Source organism: Saccopteryx leptura, chromosome 5 (assembly GCF_036850995.1).
Source record: "Saccopteryx leptura isolate mSacLep1 chromosome 5, mSacLep1_pri_phased_curated, whole genome shotgun sequence".
Lineage (NCBI taxonomy): Eukaryota > Metazoa > Chordata > Mammalia > Chiroptera > Emballonuridae > Saccopteryx > Saccopteryx leptura.
In genome coordinates, this window is record NC_089507.1 from 69916022 (window position 1) to 69935938 (window position 19917).

Here is a 19917-nt window from a genome sequence, read left to right on the forward strand (position 1 = left end):
TACATCTCCCCAATTTCTGTGGGGTGGTCCGGAACTCTCTCTACCCTCCTACAGGCTCTGGTCTTGGTCTGTAACCATGGACTCAGGACACAGCCCACGTGTGGAAAAGCCTGGCCCGAGGCGACCTTTCTGGGCCGATGTCCACAGCCCCGCGGCCAGCCCACCCACTCGGCCCTTGAGCTCCCCAGGAGCCCAGCACTCACATACGCAAAGAACACCTGGGAAGACAGCGCCCTGGGGTCACGGTCACGGTCACGGTCACGGTCACGGTCACGGTCAGGGTCACAAGCAATGAGCTTCCAGCAGGGACGTCAAGGAGGCAAATGCAGGAAGAGCCGATGCAGGCTTCGCCTCCCACGCTTCGGGCTACAAGCTGGCCACGGTCCCTTCCTCACGCCCAGACTCTCTGGGTTCCACGACCGTGGAAGGTGTGGAAGACGTGGTACCGCCTGCCTGGCTGGGATAAGTGCTGGAGCCGAGCCCACGTCCAGCGTAGTGCAGGTACCGAGTCCCAGACTGGACCCGCCGCCATCCGTTGGTGGGCTGGGGTCACAGACACGACTGTGCCGCGGCACGCAGGGAAAACCCGAAAGCTCAGTCTCCAGGGTTCGTACAAAACGAGCAGTTGGCAATTACAGGACGCCGCCCCAGCTCATCAGTACCGGTCTGGTAGATGAATTTGATCACCACTGGTGTCCCCTGCACCTAAGCACCAGGGGACGCTGACGCCCAGGTTTTTATCAGTTTCCCTGTTGCTTATTCAGAACAAGTAGGCGGTCTCTACTGAATGAGCTTCTGAGAAATCCTGCGCTCCAGGGCCAATAAAATCATGAACTAAATCTGGGGTGGGGGTGGAAGGTGTAGAGACATTCCTTGAATGAAAATATTACTGATAAGGGTTTAAATGCATTCTTTGCCCTCCTGTAATAAATATTTCCTTGAAAGACACTGATCGTTTGGAAAAGCTGGGAAGTGGATTTGCACATTCAGGATAATGATTGGTTATCAGGCTTTATGAATGTGTATGGCTATGCCAAAATTCATCTGCTGCATCTAGTCTAAGAAATTAATATTTGCATCTAGATATTTTCTGGTTTTTATATACAAACAAGATGATATCACTTCAGTTGTTTAAAGTAAAATGCTTTGGCCAGGAGGCCTGATTAAAAAATTGGTTACACATTTTTTTAGGATATTGAAAAATAGCATTGAGCCTGACCAGGAGGTGGTACAGTGGATAGAGCGTCCGACTGGGATGCGGAGGACCCAGGTTCGAGACCCTGAGGTGGCCAGCTTGAGTGCAGGCTCATCTGGTTTGAGCAAAGCTCACCAGTTTGGACCCAAGGTTGCGGGCTTGAGCAAGGGGTTACTCGGTCTGCTGTAGCCCCACGGCCAAGGCACATATGAGAAAGCAATCAATAAACAACTAAGGTGTCGCAACAAAAAACTAATGATTGATGCTTCTCATCTCTCTCTGTTCCTGTCTGTCCCTACCTATCCCTCTCTCTGACTCTCTGTCTCTGTAAAAAAAAAAAAGCATTCAAAAGGAGGTCTACTTGCATAGTTCTTTGAAGGGGATCTAATAATCAAACACCTGAGATGGATTAATAAGAGAAAATACCAAATTTAATACGCATGTATGTATAGGAACTTCACATACATGTAAGAGTGAGATCCCAGATGTACTGAAGTTTAAAGATAGAAAGGAAACAAGGGTATAATAAGACATTCCAAACTAAAGAGGAGTTCATGTATCTTCAAAGGATTATTGCAAGAAGAGTAGATGTTTAGTAAATAAAAATTTTCCGTGCCATATAGGTGGGACAAAAAGAGATTATAGCTGATAATCTCTTATTTGGACAAAGCCCCTAACTAGAGTTCTTATCTGCAGTTAAAGGGATGGGTGTAGTTTTGAGTTTGAAGGTAAAGTTGCCTTAGGTCAAAACAAAGGAATTTTTATACTTGCCTGGCAGGGGACATATCATGATCACAAAGGTGGTTTTCCCAGGACAAGGCTTATCTATTGCACTCTGGCTGTGTTGAACCCTGCAAATTCCTCAAATGTGGGAAACTCAACTGCATCATTTGTGGTAATAGGAGACTGCATTCCTGCTCTCCCCTGGTAGTTAAAAACAAACAAACCAACAGAAAACAATTTCTGTAAAGTTTGAACCAAATTGACAACATATGCAAGTATAGCAAGATTTAAAATGTTGCTGAGATCTGATCTGTGGTGGTGTAATGCAGTGGTCCCCAACCTTTTTTGGGCCACGGACCGGTTTAATGTCAGAAAATATTTTCACAGACCAGCCTTGAGGGTGGGACGGATAAATGTATCACGTGACCGAGACAAGCATCAAGAATGAGTCTTAGTCGGATGTAACAGAGGGAATCTGGTCATTGTTTAAAAATAAAACATCATTCAGACTTAAATATAAATAAAATGGAAATAATGTAAGTTATTTATTCTTTCTCTGCGGACCAGAACCAAATGGCCCACGGACCAGTACCAGTCCGCGGCCCAAGGGTTGGGAACCACTGGTGTAATGGATAAAGTATCAACCTGGAATGCTGAGGTCACTGGCTCAAAACCCTGGGTTCCTTGGTCAAGGAAAATATGAAAGTCAATGCTTTTTGCTACTCTCCCCCTTTTCTCTCTCTCCTTCTCTCTCTCTCTCCTCTATAAAATGAATAAAATAAATAAATAAAATGCTCCTGAGAATAACAGTTTTACAGTTTCTTTTATGCATTTGAAATTAAAGAGGTTATTTTGTTTTAATTTCTTGGGATGGCATTGGTTAATAAAAATTAAGTAGGGTTTTGTTGTTTTTGTTGTTGTTTTCTGAGAAAGAGAGAGAGTCAGAGAGACGGACAAACAGACGGGAACGAAGAGAGATGAGAAGCATCAATCATTAGTTTTTTGTTGCAACACCTTAGTTGTTCATTGACTGCTTTCTCATATGTGCCTTGACCGCGGGCCTTCAGCAGACCGAGTAACCCCTTGCTCAAGCCAGCGACCCTGGGTCCAAGCTGGTGAGCATTTTGCTCAAACCAGATGAGCCCGCGCTCAAGCTGGCGACCTCGGGGTCTCAAACCTAGGTCTTCTGCATCCCAGTCCGATGCTCTATCCAGTGCGCCACTGCCTAGTCAGGCTATGTAGGTTCTTTTTTTTTTTTCTTTTTTTTTTTTTTTTAAAGATTTTATTTATTGATTTTAGACAGAAGAGAGAGAGAGAAAGGGGGAGGACAGGAGCAGGAAGCATCAACTTGTAGCTGCTTCTTGTATGTGCCTTAACTTAGCAAGCCTGGGGTTTTGAACCAATGACCTCAGCATTCCAGGTCGACTCTTTATCCACTGTGCCACCACAGGTCAGGCTAAGTAGGTTCTTTTTTTTTTTTCTTTTTTTTTTTTTTTTTAATTTTTTATTTATTCATTTTAGAGCAGAGAGGGAGAGACAGAGAGAGAGAGAAGAGAGACAGAGAGAGATGAGGGGAGGAGCTGGAAGCATCAACTCCCATATGTGCCTTGACCAGGCAAGCCCAGGGTTTCGAACCGGCAACCTCAGCATTTCCAAGTGGACGCTTTATCCACTGCACTACCACAGGTCAGGCCTAAGTAGGTTCTTAAAGGAAATTAAATGAAGGTATCAGAAAACAAGGCAGAATTGGATTGCAGGATAGTTAAGAATATATGCTTTTAGGCATTAATCTGTAAGCGCTCAGGTCTTTGGTTCAAAATTCTGGGCTTGCCCTGTCAAGGCACAAAGAGCAAGTGACAAGCAATCAATGAACAACTAAAATAAAGAAAGTATGAGTTGATACTTCTCATTCCTACCTATTCCCATTTCTCTATGTAAACTCAATAAATAAAATCTTTAGACTGATCAGGCGATAGCACAATAGATAGAGTGTCGGAATGGAACGCGGAGGACCCAGGTTCGAAACCCCGATGTCACCAGCTTGAGCGTAGGCTCATCTGGTTTGAGCAAGGCTCATCAGCTTGAGCCCAAGTTCACTGGCTTGAGCAAGGGGTCACTTGCTCTGCTGTGGCCCCCCTGTCAAGACACATATGAGAAAGCAATCAATGAACAACTAGGGTGTCGCAACAAAAAACTGATGATTGATGCTTCTCATCTCTCTCTGTTCCCGTTTGTCTGTCCCTATCTATCCCTCTCTCTGACTCTGAAAAAAATTAATTAATTAAAAAATTAAAAAAAAAAAGACACAAAATGGCCCACAAATTTCCTCTGAGAAACCTCTTCCCCTTTCCTAGGAGGATCTTGAATATTCCTCCCTCTCACTGAATATTCTACTCCCTCAATTAAATGAACTCCAATAAAGAAAGCGAATTCCACTAAAGAGGGGCTGCTCTGTCTGTGGAGTACCCCACTCTTTGTCTCATTGCTTTGCTAATAAACTTACTTTTCTTTCTATTTATTTTTTTATTAGTTTTTGAATATTTATTTAAAAAATGTTTTTTAGATTTTATTTATTCATTTTTAAAATTTATTTATTTTCTTTTCTTATTATTATTATTTTGTGCATGTCTGTATATTTTTCTGAAGTTGGAAACGGGGAGGCAGTCAAACAGACTCCCGCATGCGCCCGACTGGGATCCACCCAGCACACCCACCAGGGGGTGATGCTCTGCCCATCCGGGGCGTCGCTCTGTTGCGACCAGAGCCATTCTAGTGCCTGAGGCAGAGGCCATGGAGCCATCCTTAGCGCCCGGGCAAACTTTGCTCCGATGGAGCCATGGCTGCAGGAGGGGAAGAGAGAGACAGAGAGGAAGGAGAGGGAGAGGGGTGGAGAAGCAGATGGGTGCCTCTCCTGTGTGCCCTGGCTGGGAATCGAACCCAGGACTCCTGCATGCCAGGTTGATGCTCTACCACTGAGCCAACCGGCTAGGGCCTCTATTTATTCATTTTCAAAGAGTGATGAGAGAGAGGCCTGACCTGTGGTGGCGCAGTGGGATAAAGCGTCGACCTGGAACACTGAGGTTGCTGGTTTGAAACTTTGGGCTTGCCTGCTCAAGGCACATATGGGAGTTGATGCTTCCTGCTCCTCCCCCTTCTCTCTCTCTCTCCCCTCTCTCTAAAAATCAATAAATAAAATATTTTAAAAAAAGAATGAGGAGAGAGAGAGAGAGAGAGAAGGGGGGAAGACAGGGAAGCATCAACTTTCATATGTGCCTTGACCAAGCAAGCCCAGGGTTTTGAACTGGTGACCTCAGCATTCCAGGTTGACACTTTATCCTGTGCGCCACCACAAGTCAGGTGCTAATCAACTTACTTTCACTTTAAGCTCTATGCTAGCTTGTGTTTGAATTCTTTTCTGTGCAAAATCAAGAACCCACAGTGGGTCACAGCCATTCAGGTCCCTGGAGCCCCAGAACACCTATGCTAAAAGATCCCAAATAAGTCTCTTCTATTTACTTCTGTGTAGAGAATTTTAAAATACTGGGAGGAAGTAATTACAATGAAAAACATGACCAGAAATTGCTTGGAACAACACGCTGGTTAAATCAAATTAAAGATTGATAATTGGGGCCCTGGCCGGTTGGCTCAGCGGTGGAGTGTCGGCCTGGCGTGCGGGGAACCCGGGTTTGGTTCCCGGCCAGGGCACATGGGAGAGGCACCCATTTGCTTCTCCACCCCCACCCCCTCCTTCCTCTCTGTCTCTCTCTTCCCCTCCCGCAGCCAAGGCTCCATTGGGGCAGGGATGGCCCTGGCACTGGGGATGGTTCCTTGGCCTCTGCCCCAGGCGCTAGAGTGGCTCTGGTCGCGGCAGAGCGACACCCCGAGGGGCAGAGCATCGCCCCCTGGTGGGCAGAGCATCGCCCCTGGTGGGCGTGCCGGGTGGGTCCCGGTCCGGCGCATGTGGGAGTCTGTCTGGCTATCTCTCCCCGTTTCCGGCTTCGGAAGAATACAAAAAAAAAAAAAAAAGATTGATAATTGGTTCCCTTTACTTGGATCCTTCCTGGGGACCCAAACCCTTTTTACTCAAAACTGAATAAAATGATCAGAGTGTGTTGACAAACATTCCAAAATAAATTAAGAGAGTTTTATTCACATATGATTTGCAAATCAAGGACATAGCCCAACATATAAGGCACACACAGGTTCCAAAGTGGGAGAAGGAGAAAAGGGTTTTCAAAAAGTATAAGTTGAGCCTGACCAGGCAGTGGTGCAGTGGATAGAGCGTTGGACTGGGATGCCGAGGACCCACAAGACCCTGAACTCGCCAGCTTAAGCGCGGGCTCATCTGGTTTGATCAAAGCTCACCAGATTGGATCCAAGGTCGCTGGTTCAAGCAAGGGGTTACTTGGTCTGCTGAAGGCCCACGGTCAAGGCATATATGAGAAAGTAATCAATGAACAACTAAGGTATCGCAACAAAAAACTGATGATTGATACTTCTCATCTCTCTCTGTTCCTGTCTGCCTGTCCCTATCTATCTCTCTCTCTGACTTTCTCTGTCCCTGTAAAAAAAAAGAAGTATCAAGTTGAACTGTTATAAAGTACCATACCCCAGATTCTTTTTTTTTTTAGATTTTATTTATTCATTTTTATTGGAGAGAGAGAGAGAAGGAGAGAGAGAGAAGAGGGGAGGAGCAGGAAGCATCAACTCCCATATGTGCTTTGACCAGGCAAGCCCAGGGTTTCAAACCGGCAACCTCAGCATTCCAGGTCGACACTTTATCCACTGTGCCACCACAGGTCAGGCTTTTTTTTTTTTTTTTACAGACACAGAGAGAGTCAGAGAGAGGGATAGATCGGGACAGACAGACAAGAATGAAGAGAGATGAGAAGCATCAATCATCAGTTTTTTATTGCGACACCTTAGTTGTTCATTGATTGCTTTCTCTTATGTGCCTTGACCAGGGGGCTACAGCAGACCTTGTAACCCCTTGCTTGAGCCAGCGACCTTGGGTCCAAGCTGGTGAGCTTTGCTCAAACCAGATGAGCCCGCGCTCAAGCTGGCAACCTTGGGGTCTTGAACCTGGGTCCTCCGCATCCCAGTCCGACACTCTATCCATTGCTTCACCGCCTGGTCAGGCCATACCCCAGATTCTGAAAGACACTTTACCTCACTTTATCGAGTCCACGTAGAGACACCTAGTCCCGATAAATTTTGAAGAGTTTTATTGAAGCAGGAGATTTGTTAAATATGCCAGCCACATATGGATAACACAGGGCAATTGCAGACCCAAATCATGCGCCCTGGTTATATACCCTTTGACAACATACAGGTTGGGGGGGCATGACAGCATGACACAATCATTAACAAGATTATAACATTTGTCTAAGGGGGCCTGACCTGTGATGGCACAGTGGATAAAGCGTCAACCTGGAATGCTGAGGTGACCGGTTGAAAACCCTGCACTTGTCTGGTCAAGGCACATATGGGAGTTGATGCTTCCTGCTCCCCCCCGACCCGTTCTCTCTCTCTCCTCTCTAAAATGAATAAATAACATTTGTCTAGGGGATTTACAAGAAACATTAACTTTCGCCCTGGCCAGTTGGCTCAATGTAGAGCGTCAGCCTGGTGTACAGGAGTCCGGGGTTCGATTACCAGCCAGGGCACACAGGAGAAGCGCCCATCTGCTTCCCCACCCCTCCCCCTCTCCTTCCTCTCTGTCTCTCTCTTCCCCTCCTACAGCCGAGGCTCCATTGGAGCAAAGTTTGCCCGGGCGCTGAGGATGGCTCTGTGCCCTCTGCCTAAAGCGCTAGAGTGGCTCTGGTTGCAACAGAGTGATGCCCCGGATGGGGAGAGCATTGCCCCCTGGTGGGCATGCTGGGTGGATCCTGGTCAGGCGCATGCGGGAGTCTGTCTGACTGCCTCCTCGTTTCTGGCTTCGGAAAAATACAAATAAATAAATAAATAAGAAAAAAGAAAAAAAGGAAAAAAAAGAAACATTAACTTTCAAGGTAATACAATCAAAGACATTCCATATCCTTTTAGTACAGGTATTGATCGATTTATAACCATTAGACTTTACGACCACAATCGCTAGCCATGACTGCTCCAAATCTGGCAGCACAAGCGTTGCCCAGCTGTGCGTACAATAGTGCGGACCAGCTTCCGGCAGCACTACCATCTCTGCATGCACCATTTCAACTGTTATCCAGACTCAGTACAACAATTTGTGTTTTGTGTCTTGGATATTTTTCATCAAACCCCTCCCAAGATGTCTACCAAGAGGAAATTGTCTTTGTCTATGCCTCAGCCTGCCAAGAAGGAAAGAAAGGCCATCGATCTTGACACAAAAATGAAGGTAATTAAGCAGTACGAAGGAGGAAAGAAAGTGAATGTGATCGCACGTGATACAAAGTTATCACACTCGACTGTATCGATGATTTTGAAAAATAAAGAAAGAATTTGTGAAGCTGTGAAAGGTTCTGTACCCATGTGATCAACAGTTATAACAAAGCAGTGAAGCTGGCCCATCCACAAAATGGAGAAATTGCTATATATTTGGATGCAAATATTAAACCAGTTATACTGATAATGCAGTGTTTTACTTAAACCTGATGAATGTAAAAATAAGAAACAAAATGGTGTAGAGATAATACAAATGGCATAAAATGAACAAAGAAATTATGATATATAACAATAATAAAAAAATTATGATAAAATATGACTTAAATTTTTTTTTTAAACTTTAATTTTTTTTTTTTTACAGAGACAGAGAGAGAGTCAGAGTGAGGGATAGACAGGAATGAAGAGATGAGAAGCATCAATCATTAGTTTTTCATTGCCCGTTGCAACACCTTAGTTGTTCATTGATTGCTTTCTCAAACGTGCCTTGACCATGGGCCTTCAGCAGACTGAGTAACCCCCTGCTTGAGCCAGCGACCTTGGGTCCAAGCTGGTGATTTTTTTTTTTGCTCAAACCAGATGAGCCCATGCTCAAGCCAGCTACTCGGGGTCTTGAACCTGGGTCTTCCGCATCCCAGTCTGACGCTCTATCCACTGCACCACCGCCTGGTCAGGCTGACTTAAAGATTTTTATAACATCATTTCACAGTACTATACATATAGCCTACTCAACTTACGACCAAATCGTGTTATGACCAGTCTGTCAGAACCAATCATGGTCCTAAGTCGAGCACCAGCTGTACCTCTCTCTCCTCCTTTGCCTAGAGGTACACCTTAATCTCAGGATTCCAGGAAGGGAGGGAGAGCTAAGATCAGTGTGGGGTGGTATGTTAATTTTGTCTCTTATTGAAGGAGAAAGGGAGTTCTTCAGATAACCTTAATTCTTTCAGAGAACTTAAAACTAAATGACCCTAGTTGTCCTTGTAAATCAGGAGACTTCTATATTCTTTTTCCTCAATTTTCCAAAGAAAGGACAGAAAAGCCTGACCTTTTCTCCCAGAATATTAATATTAATTTGCAGCTTTTTGGTACCTTACAATAGAACCTTTGTGTATCAGCTGATTGTCAAAGAGATGGATTTTATGGGAAACAGGACCCAAAGTTTACATTATTTGTTTTCTGATTTTTGAGGGTAACTGAACTTCCAAGGGCCAGCTGACTCACTGTTCAAGCAAGTGGGGTTGTGAGAGAACAATGGCTAATATATAATTAAGCAATTTTCAACATCCTAGTTCTGGTTCAGGTTTATAAAACAAAAGCTTTTGGGTACTTATCAATAGAAAACAAACAGCACAGAGAGACTGTTTGTTCTTCAGACTGTTTCCAAATCCAAGAAGCAGTCATGCTCTGCAAGTAGTCTGAAACTTCAAACTGCACAAATCAAAATGTTGGGCTACACATTAATTATAATGTTAAAGTTTGTGTATGTTCTCAAGAAAGGAGAAAAAGAAATTTCCAATATGTAAAGCCAGTATCCATGGCCACCATCACAGCCACCTGGCCTATGCAGGTTCGCATTGGATTCACACAGGACTTCTTGATATGGGCATTCATGAAACTGTGGTACCAAACTGACTGGTGAAGTCCTGCATCATGTACAATTAAAGAATGTGAAAATGTAAGTACTGATAAGATTATGAAAATGGGAATATTTAAATAGTTTTTTTACAGGGACAGAGAGAGAGTCAGAGAGAGGGACAGACAGGGACAGACAGACAGGAACGAAGAGAGATGAGAAGCATCAATCATCAGTTTTTCGCTGTGACATCTTAGTTGTTCATTGATTGCTTTCTCATATGTGCCTTTGTAGCATGCACCGGGTATGAGAACAGATGTTGGAGACTTTCAGGAGTATAGATGTTTCTTTATTGGCCAGTTTAACCTGCACAGGGGTGAATTCCCGAGATGTCCAGAGACACTGTACTCACAAGGAGGTGCAAATGGAAATCGCGCCTAGCGCTTACTGCTAAGTCCTTTTATAAGCTAAGCAAGCAAGCAGTTCATAGAAGCAAATGATGTGGCGGTTAGCTATTGGCTAATTCATACTTATGTAGCATAACAACCCAAATATGGAATGGAATTTTTCAAATCCTGCCAGCCTAAACACATATAGCACATATACTGTTATCAAGCCTAAACACACATACTGTTACTTTGTGGTCAGTGAGTCAGCATCTTGAACAACCTTGGGCATGGCATTCCTAACAAACAGGAGCAGGGCCTGCCTGTAACACTTAAGTTCCCTGTTCTATTAGTGCCTAGCCTACATCCTATTATTTTAAACATTCTGATCTTTTCTTGGTCCTTACACCTTGACCGTGGGCCTTCAGCAGACTGAATGACCCCTTGCTCAAGCCAACAACCTTGGTTCCAAGTTGGTGAGCTTTTTGCTCAAGCCAGATGAGCTCACACTCAAGCTGGTGACCTTGGAGTCTCGAACCTGGGTCCTCTGCATCCCAGTCCGAATTTATTGATTTTAGAAAGAGAGGAAGGGAGAGAGAGAGAGAGAGACTGAAACCAAAACATTTCTCTGTTCCTGTATGTGCCCTGACCAGGGATTGAACCAGAACTCTTTGCCTATCTGGATGACACTCTCATGAACTGATCTATTCAGCAAGGGATAGTTTTTAGTTTTTATTTTTTAAAATTTTTATTTTATTTATTCATTTTAGAGAGGAGAGAGAGAGGGAGAGAGAGAGACAGAGAAAGAGAGGAGAGAGAGATGGGGGGAGGAGCTGGAAGTGTTGCGGTTGCACCACAGCATTTGTTATTATACCCAGTTTGGATGAGCAATACCAAAGTTCAATGATTTAAACTAGTAAGAAGAAAACGGGGGAATGTGATATCTTAGGACAAGCGGTGCAGGCCACCAGCCATGAAAACTGAGTATATCCAGTACATGGGTGGAGGAAAAAAAAAGATAAACAACCGTTAGAAATGTAACAATATTTTCCACAGAACTCTATGTACCCAGATTAAGGAAGTCCCTACCCTAGAGACTTAGCCAAGAACAAGGTCAGCTAATCGCACCTCTCCCGCCCTTGTAAACTCTGCTTGCTTGCTCAGCCTAGATAGCCACTCTATAAAAGGAGCCATTTTAGAAGCTCGGGGCTACAGTGCTCCCTTGCGTGGGTTGCTTGCAGTCCCTGCACAGGTTTGCAATAAAATTTATAAAATTCACTTTGGGTTTGCTGTAGTCTGTCTCCTGGGATGTAACAGAAGCCTCAACTTCCATATGTGCCTTGACCAGGCAAGCCCAGGGTTTCGAACCGGCGACCTCAGCATTTCCAGGTCGATGCATTATCCATTGCGCCAGCACAGGTCAGGCAGTTTTTATTTTTCTAAATGTTATGTCTGCACATGTACATTGCCTTTAAAAAATAAATAAACAAAATGATAGGTTAACGTTGACTGCATCTCTTCTTTTTTTTAAAAAAACTTTTTTTAAAAAATTTTATTTATTTATTTTTTACAGAGACAGAGAGTGAGTCAGAGAGAGGGATAGACAGAGACAGACAGACAGGAACAGAGAGAGATGAGAAGCATCAATTTTTAGTTTTTCAATGCGTGTTGTGACACCTTAGTTGTTCATTGATTGCTTTCTCATATGTGCCTTGACCATGGGCCTTCAGCAGACCGAGTAACCCCTTGCTCAAGCCAGCGACCTTGGGTCCAAGCTGGTGAGCTTTGCTCAAACCAGATGAGCCCGCGCTCAAGCTGGCAATCTCGGGGTCTTGAACCTGGGTCCTCGGCATCCCAGTCCGACGCTCTATCCACTGTGCCACCGCCTGGTCAGGCGACTGCATCTCTTTTTCTTGGTTATATTGTGGAACTATACTGTCTTGCTGGGGAGCAGGGACATGAAGGCTGTCAATTCTTTTTTTCTCCCTTTCTTTCTCTCTTTCTTTCTTAGAAAGGCAGGGAGAAAGAGACAGGAACATGGAGCTGCTCCTGTATGTGCCCTGATCAGGGATCAAACCAGCAACCTCCACACTCTGTGACAACGCTACAACCAACTGAGCTATCCAGCCAAGGCTTAGTTCTTTCTTTCTTTCTTTCTTTCTTTTTTCTAGTAAGACAGGGCCCCACTCTTTTTTTCTAAATTCATTTATTTTTATTTACTTATATTTTTACAGGGACAGAGAGAGAGTCAGAGAGAGGGATAGATAGGAACAGAGAGAGATGAGAAGCATCAATCATCAGTTTTTCATTGCAACATCTTAGTTGTTCATTGATTGCTTTCTCATATGTGCCTTGACCACAGGCCTTCATTAGACTGAGTAACTCCTTGCTCGAGTCAGCGACCTTGGGTCCAAGCTGGTGAGCTTTTTTTAAATTTATTTTTTTGTTCAAGCCAGATGAGCCCATGCTCATGTTGGCAACTTCGGGGTCTCGAACCTGGGTCCTTCTGCATCCCAGTCCGATGCTCTATCCACTGCACCACCGCCTGGTCAGATCTTTCTTTCTTTCTTTCTTTCTTTCTTTCTTTCTTTCTTTCTTTCTTTCTTTCTTTCTTTCTTTCTTTCTTTCTTCCTTTCTTCTTTCTTTCTTTCTTTTTTTTTCTTTGTTGATTTTAGAGAAAAAGAGAAAGGAGAGAGAAAGAGAAACATCGATTTGCTGTTCCATTTATTTATGCACCCATTAGTTGATTCTTGTATGTGCCCTGACCAAGGATCGAACCTGCAATCTTGGCATATTGGGATCATCCTCTGCCTTGAAGATTTACCAAGGACACCAGGTAAGACTGAAGTGGTTAGGCCTGTACTACATCAGAAGAACTTGCAAAGGAGACATTCCTGCAAACAGGACTCCCACCTCCTGCACTCTGCTATGTGTCTAACTACATGGGCTTTTTTTTTTCTTTTGACCCTTACACCATTACCAATAGCCCCTGAACCCTAAGAAACTGGCAACAGCCTGACCTGTGGTGGCACAGTGGATAAAGCGTTGACCTGGAAATGCTGAGGTCGCCGGTTCGAAACCCTGGGCTTGCCTGGTCAAGGCACATATGGGAGTTGATGCTTCTAGCTCCTCCCTACCTTCTCTGTCTCTCTCTCTTTCCCTTTCTCTCTCCTCTCTAAAATGAATAAAAAAATTAAAAAAAATCTTAAAAAAAACACAAAAACTGGCAACACCAGCAGTACCAGGAGAATGTGGAGGCAGTTCTTTTGGACAGGATTCACCTGCAATTTGAAATTAAAGACACAGGGCCTGACCTATAGTGGCGCAGTGGATAAAGTGTCGACCTGGAAATGCTGAGGTCACCAGTTCGAAACCCTGGGCTTGCCTGGCCAAGGCACATATGGGAGTTGATGCTTCCAGCTCCTCCCCCCTTCTCTCTCTCTCTCTCCCTCTCTGTCTCTCTCCTCTCTAAAAATGAATAAAATAAAATTAAATTAAAAAAATTAAAAAAGAAAAAAAGACACACTTTATACCCACTCAGTCCTCTTCTCTCTTTATTGGCATTGGGGATGACGGGTAACTCCAAGTCAGGCTTTGTTTTTCCGGTTTTAGACAGACCGGAAAGGAGAGAGTTGAGAAGCATGTTAGTCATTCATTGATTACTTTCTCATGTGTGCCTTGATTGGGGGGGGCAGGTGAGCCAGTGACCCCTTGATCAAAACAGCAAACTTGGGCCTGACCAGGCGCAGTGGATAGAGCATCGGACTGGGATGCTGAGGACCTAGGTTCGAGACCCCGAGGACGCCAGCTTGAGCGTGGGCTTGTGGCTTTAGCAAAAAAGCTCACCAGCTTGGACCCAAGATCGCTCAAGCAGGAGATTGCTCGGTCTGCTGAAGGCCGGTAGTCAAAGCACATATGAGAAAGTAATCAATGAACAACTAAGGTGTCACAACGAAAAACTGATGATTGATGCTTCTCATCTCTCTCCGTTCCTGTCTATCCCTGTCTATCTCTCTCTCTCTGACTCTCTCTCTGTCCCTGTAAAAAATAAAATAAAATAAAATGTTTAAAAAAAAAAAAAAACCAACAGCGAGCTTGGGCATCAAGCCAGTGACCTTTGGGCTCATGCCAGTGACCATGAGGTCATGTTTATGATTGTAAAGCCAGGAGCCGCCATCGTGGCCATTCACATGCAGGTTCGCATTGGATTCGGACAGTCGGTAAAGAAACCATGGAGCCAAAAACTGGTGGGCCATAGCCTTTAATCTAGCTTGCACCCGGCGGGCAAGTAAAAATACACACTGGGCTCCAAAACCCAGTCACACTCAGTGCTCACAAAGCCACTGACTTATCCGAGTTTCCTAGAATCAAAGGTTTCTAGCTCACCAGCCTTCTTCTCCTCAGTTCCCCATCTCACTCAGCACTCTGCCATCTTGGCTGCTTCTCCTGGCCTCCTCCACGTGGCCTCCTTTAGCTGCTGGCTCTACTCTCTCCGCTCTCTCATGCTAACCTCAGGAACCAAGAGCCCAAGCTCCCACTTCGTCCCCATTTTATAGTGTAGCAATCCAAACTCTTAATCCAATATACAAAACAGGGTAGTCTCTAATACAAAGTCACTTCTCTGAGGCATGATTGGATTGTACCGCCCTACAGCAAAAAGGGTAGGAAAGGCTTAATCCCAAAACCAAGCCCCAGGCTACAACAATTCTGCCTGCCTTTAGCCCACCCCAACACACATTAATATCACCTGGGCGACGGCATCTTTAACAAAGTGAGCATAATACATTTTATCTGCCCAACAATGATCCATGCTCAAGCTGGTGACCCCAGCGCTCAAGCTGGTGAGCCTGCACTCAAACCCAAGGCCTCAGGGTTTTAAACCTGGTTCCTCAGTGTCCTATTTAATGCTCTATTTACCGCACCACCACCTGGTCAGACTCCAAGAATTCCTATCTGGGCCATCTCTTAAAATGCAAATTTTAGCCTAAGCAGGCAGTGGCTAAGTGGATAGAGCATTGGATTGGGATGTGGAGGACCTAGGTTCGAGCCCGAGGTCACCAGTTTAAGTGTGGGCTCATCTAGTTTGAACAAGGCTCACCAGCTTGACCTCAAGGTCATTGACTCAAGCAAGGGGTCACTCCATCTGCTGTAGCCCTGAGGTCAAGGAACATGAGAAATCAATCAATAAACAACTAAGAAACTGCAACGAAGGATTGATGTTTCTCATCTCCTTCCCTTCCTATCTGTCTGTCCCTCTCTCTGACTCTGTCTCTGCCACCAAAAAAAAAAAAAAAAAAAAAAAAAAAGCTGGTTAGAGTTTGGTTTGGTTAAATAGAAATGTTTATAGAGCAATCAATGTTACAATAATATATTCTTTTTAATATATTAATTTTAGAGAAAGAAGAAGAGAGAGTGAAAGAGAAAGGAATATTGAGCCATTCTTGTATGTGCCCTGACCAGGACTCAAATCAGCAATCTCTGCTTCAGAACGAAGCTCCAACCAACCAAAATTCTGGTCAAGGCTACATATTTTTTATTCTACTGGATTTATTAATCAAAGAAATTTATGTTATTGTTATAAAGTATTGTACACCAGATTCTGAAAGGCACCGTACCTCATTTCATTGGGTTTACGTAGAAACACCCAGTCCATATGAATTTTGAAGATTTTTATTGAAGGAGGAAATTTGTTAAATATGCCAGCCACATATGGCTGACACCGGGCAATTGCAGACCCAAATCATGGGGGCCCCGAGTGCATTTCAGAGGCTGGTTATATACCCTATGACTACATACAGGTTGGGGGGGCATGACAGCATGATATAATCATTAACAAGATTAACATTTAACAAGATTTATGTTACATTAACAGGATTAACATTTGTCTAGAAGGGGATTTACAAAGAACATTAAAACTTTCAAGGTAATACAATCAAAGATACTCACAAATCCTTTCAGTACCTATCTCTCCTCCTTTGCCTAGAGGTACACGTTAATCTCAGGATTCCAGGAAGGGGGGGGGAGAGCTAAAATCAGTGTGGGGTGGTATGTAAATTTTGCCTCTTATTGAAAGGGAAAGGGAGTTCCTCAGATAACCTTAATCCTTTCAGAGAACTTAAAACCAAATGACCCTCCTTGTCCTTGTAAGTGATGAGACTTCTATATTCTTTTTCCTCCATTTTCCAAAGAAAGGACAGGAAAGCCTGACCTTTTCCTCCTAGAATATTAATATTAATTTTGCAGCTTTTTGGTACCTTACAACATTATCTTTGTCACAAAATTTGTCAGCAACAAAAATAATTCGGTATGATAAAATTTTGATCTGTAACCTAAATTTAATTGTTAGAAGAAAGTAATGTAAATAAATGTAAGTGGGATAAAAAGTTTCTTTTTAGGTTATCAATGTAAGAAATGTCCAAACCTGTACTAAGTTTTAGGACTTTATTTGAGCCAATCTGTCAACAATTGCTGGGAAGCAAAGTCTCAATGAATTGAGAAAATACTCTGGAAAATGGCAGTTTCACCACTTGTTTTTTGTGTCAGAATCAAAGGAGAAGACATACTGGGGTATATGAAATCCACTGATGATAGATTAGCGAGGTAAAAGAAAGCAAAGCAGGGAAATCTTTGGGATTGTATTAAAAGTAAAACATACTTTTTTTTTTTTTTTTGCACCCTCTCCAGCCGCCTTCAGAAGGTAAGCGTTGGAGGGTGGAGGGGAAGCTTCTTTTTTCTTTTTCTTTTCTTTTTCTTTCTTTTTTTTTTTTTTTTTTGTGGCAGAGACAGAGAGAGTCAGAGAGAGGAACAGATAGGGACAGACAGACAGGAAGGGAGAGAGATGAGAAACATCAATTCCTCGTTGTGGTTTGTTGACTGATTTCTCAAATGTGCCTTCACCGGGGGGCTAGAGCAGAACGAGTGACCCCTTGCTCAAGACAGTGACCTGGGGCTCAAACTGGTGAGCTTTTGCTCAAACCAGATGAGCCTGTGCTCAAGCTGGCAACCTCAAGGTCTCAAACCTGGGTCTTCCACATCCTAGTCTGACACTATCCACTGTGCCACCGCCTGGTCAGGCAAAACATACTTCTTTTACATATGCAGGTAAAGAATAGTTAACACTTGAGAATTAACATGATAATAATAACAATGAGAGGATTTTGGCTTCTTCTCTGGTGGGATGGTTGTGCCCTGAGCTGGCTGAAAAAGAGGATTACTTCCATCTTAAAGGTATGCTGTCCAGTACTTATCATAGATGCAAAAAGACAACAGGCAGGCTCACTTACAGTAAAGACTGACATGTGTTAAGAAAGAATACTGCCCTAGGACATGATGACTCACCGTGAAATGCTTGCAGTTAAAAAGTTTTCATTTCAGACCATCCTTTATGGTTACTGGAGTTTGCAAGGCCACCATGCGGGCCTCTGCTGAGCTTGTCAGGTTCAGCATATGGCTCTTTTTTCACCAAGATAGACTCTTTAGAAAAATTACGTTATATGTATACTTAAAAATGGTTTCCTAAATATCTTTGGTAACTTGTAACTTTATTTATTTATTTATTTTGTATTTTTCTGAAGTTGGAAACGGGGAGGCAGTCAGACAGACTCCCGCATGCGCCTGACCGGGATCCACCCGGCCTGCCCACCAGGGGGCGATGCTCTGCCCATCTGGGGTGTCACTCTGCCGCAATCAGAGCCATTCTAGCGCCTGAGGCAAAGGCCACACAGCCATCCTCAGTGCCCGGGCAAACTTTGCTCCAATGGAGCTTCGGCTGCGGGAGGGGAAGAGAAAGACAAAGAGGAAGGAGAGGGGGAGGGGTGGAGAAACAGATGGGTGCCTCTCCTGTGTGTCCTGGCCAGGAATCAAACCCGGGACTCCCGCACGCCAGGCTGACGCTCTACCACTGAGCAAACCGGCCAGGGCCTGTAACTTTATTTTTTATTTTATGTATGTGTGTGTGTGTGTCAGAGACACAGAGAGAGTGTCAGAGAGAGGGACAGATAGGGACAGACAGACAGGAAGGGAGAGAGATGAGAAACATCAATTCTTTGTTATGGTTCCTTAGTTGTTCATTGATTGATTTCTCAAATGTGCCTTGACTGTGGGGCTACAGTAGACCAACTGACTCTTTGCTTGAGCCAGCGACCTTGGTTTCAAGCTGGTGAGCTTTTGCTCAAACCAGATGCGCCCGCGCTCAAGCTGGTGACCTCGGTGTCTCGAACCTGGGTGCTCCACATCCCAATCCGATGCTCTATTCACTGTGCACCACCTGGTCAGGCTTTGGTAACTTGTAACTTTAAAGTTTTTTTTTTTTAATTTTTATTTATTTATTCATTTTAGAGAGGAGAGGGAGAGACAGAGAGAGAGAGAGGAGAGAGGCAGGGAGAGAGCTGGGGGAGGAGCTGGAAGCATCAACTCCCATATGTGCCTTGACCAGGCAAGCCCAGGGTTTCGAACTGGCGACCTCAGCATTTCCAGGTCGACTCTTTATCCACTGCGCCACCACAGGTCAGGTAACTTTAAAGTTTTGCTAGCTAAGTATTCTCCTTCCCGGGAGCCTATCCACACCTTTCCCTTCCCCGAGATGTGTTTCTCTTTTCCTCCTAAACTTCCCTTCTTTGCCTCTATAACTTGTTTCCTAAAGCACATTTTTTCTACCTCTAAAAATTAATAAATTTTAAGAAAGAAAGTAAGAAATGAAGTGTAGGTCAAATAAGTTTGTAAATATGATATATATATGTTTGCTCACTTATAGTTTACATGGGGTATGGGAGACAGGCTGTGAGCTGACAAAGTCATTATAACCTAAGACTTCATTTTAATTTTTATTTATTTATTTATTTATTTGTTTTTTTACAGAGACAGAGAGTGTCAGAGAGAGGGATAGACAGGGACAGACAGACAGAAACAGAGAGAGATGAGAAGCATCAATCATTAGTTTTTCGTTGTGCGTTGCAACATCTTAGTTGTTCATTGATTGCTTTCTCAAACATGCCTTGACCGTGGGCCTTCAGCAGACCGAGTAACCCCTGGCTCGAGCCAGCGACCTTGGGTTCAAGCTGGTGGGCTTTTGCTCAAACCAGATGAGCCCGCACTCAAGCTGGCAATCTCAGGGTCTCGAACCTGGGTCCTTTGCATCCCAGTCCGATGCTTTATCTACTGCGCCACCGCCTGGTCAGGCCTAAGACTTAATTTTAAGACTAAGCCTTTCCCACCCTTTTAATACTACGATTGTAAAGCCAGTATCCACGGCCACCATCACAGCTTCCTGGCCCATGTAGGTTTGCATTAGATTTGGAATGACAGTAATGAAACACTGGAGCCAAGAACTGGTGGGACATTAGCTTTAATCCTAGCTTGCACCCGGTGGGCAAGAAATACACACAGTGGGAAAACACTTCCCTTTCCATTCAGGGCTCCCAAAGCCACTGACTTATCCGAGCTTCCTAGAATCAAAGTTCCTAGTTCACCAGCCCCATTCACCTCTGTTCCCCATCTCCTTCTCTCTGCACAAACTCTGCACAAACTGGTTTCTCCTTCAGCACTTCACCATCTTGGCTACCTCTCCTCTCCTCCATGTGGCCTTTCTCTGCTCTCCTACAGCATGGGCCTCTCCTAGAACGTAATCACTCTTCTCT

General features: G+C 44.2%; 1 protein-coding gene, 1 non-coding gene and 1 pseudogene across 2 annotated transcripts in view; all 3 read left to right on the forward strand.

Annotated features, from left to right (window-relative positions):
* Positions 1-338: 338 nt before the first annotated feature.
* Positions 339-19917, forward strand: part of LOC136406510 (ceramide transfer protein pseudogene) — a 67596-nt pseudogene continuing 48017 nt past the window's right edge.
* LOC136407186 (U1 spliceosomal RNA) lies at positions 1959-2122 on the forward strand. The gene has a single exon (XR_010751795.1). It is a non-coding gene; the product is annotated as a U1 spliceosomal RNA (small nuclear RNA).
* Positions 6618-19917, forward strand: part of HERC3 (HECT and RLD domain containing E3 ubiquitin protein ligase 3) — an 809237-nt gene continuing 795937 nt past the window's right edge. The window contains exon 1 of the mRNA XM_066384607.1: positions 6618-6647. The gene's annotated coding sequence lies outside the window, so the exon portion shown is untranslated. The remainder of the gene's footprint in view (positions 6648-19917) is intronic.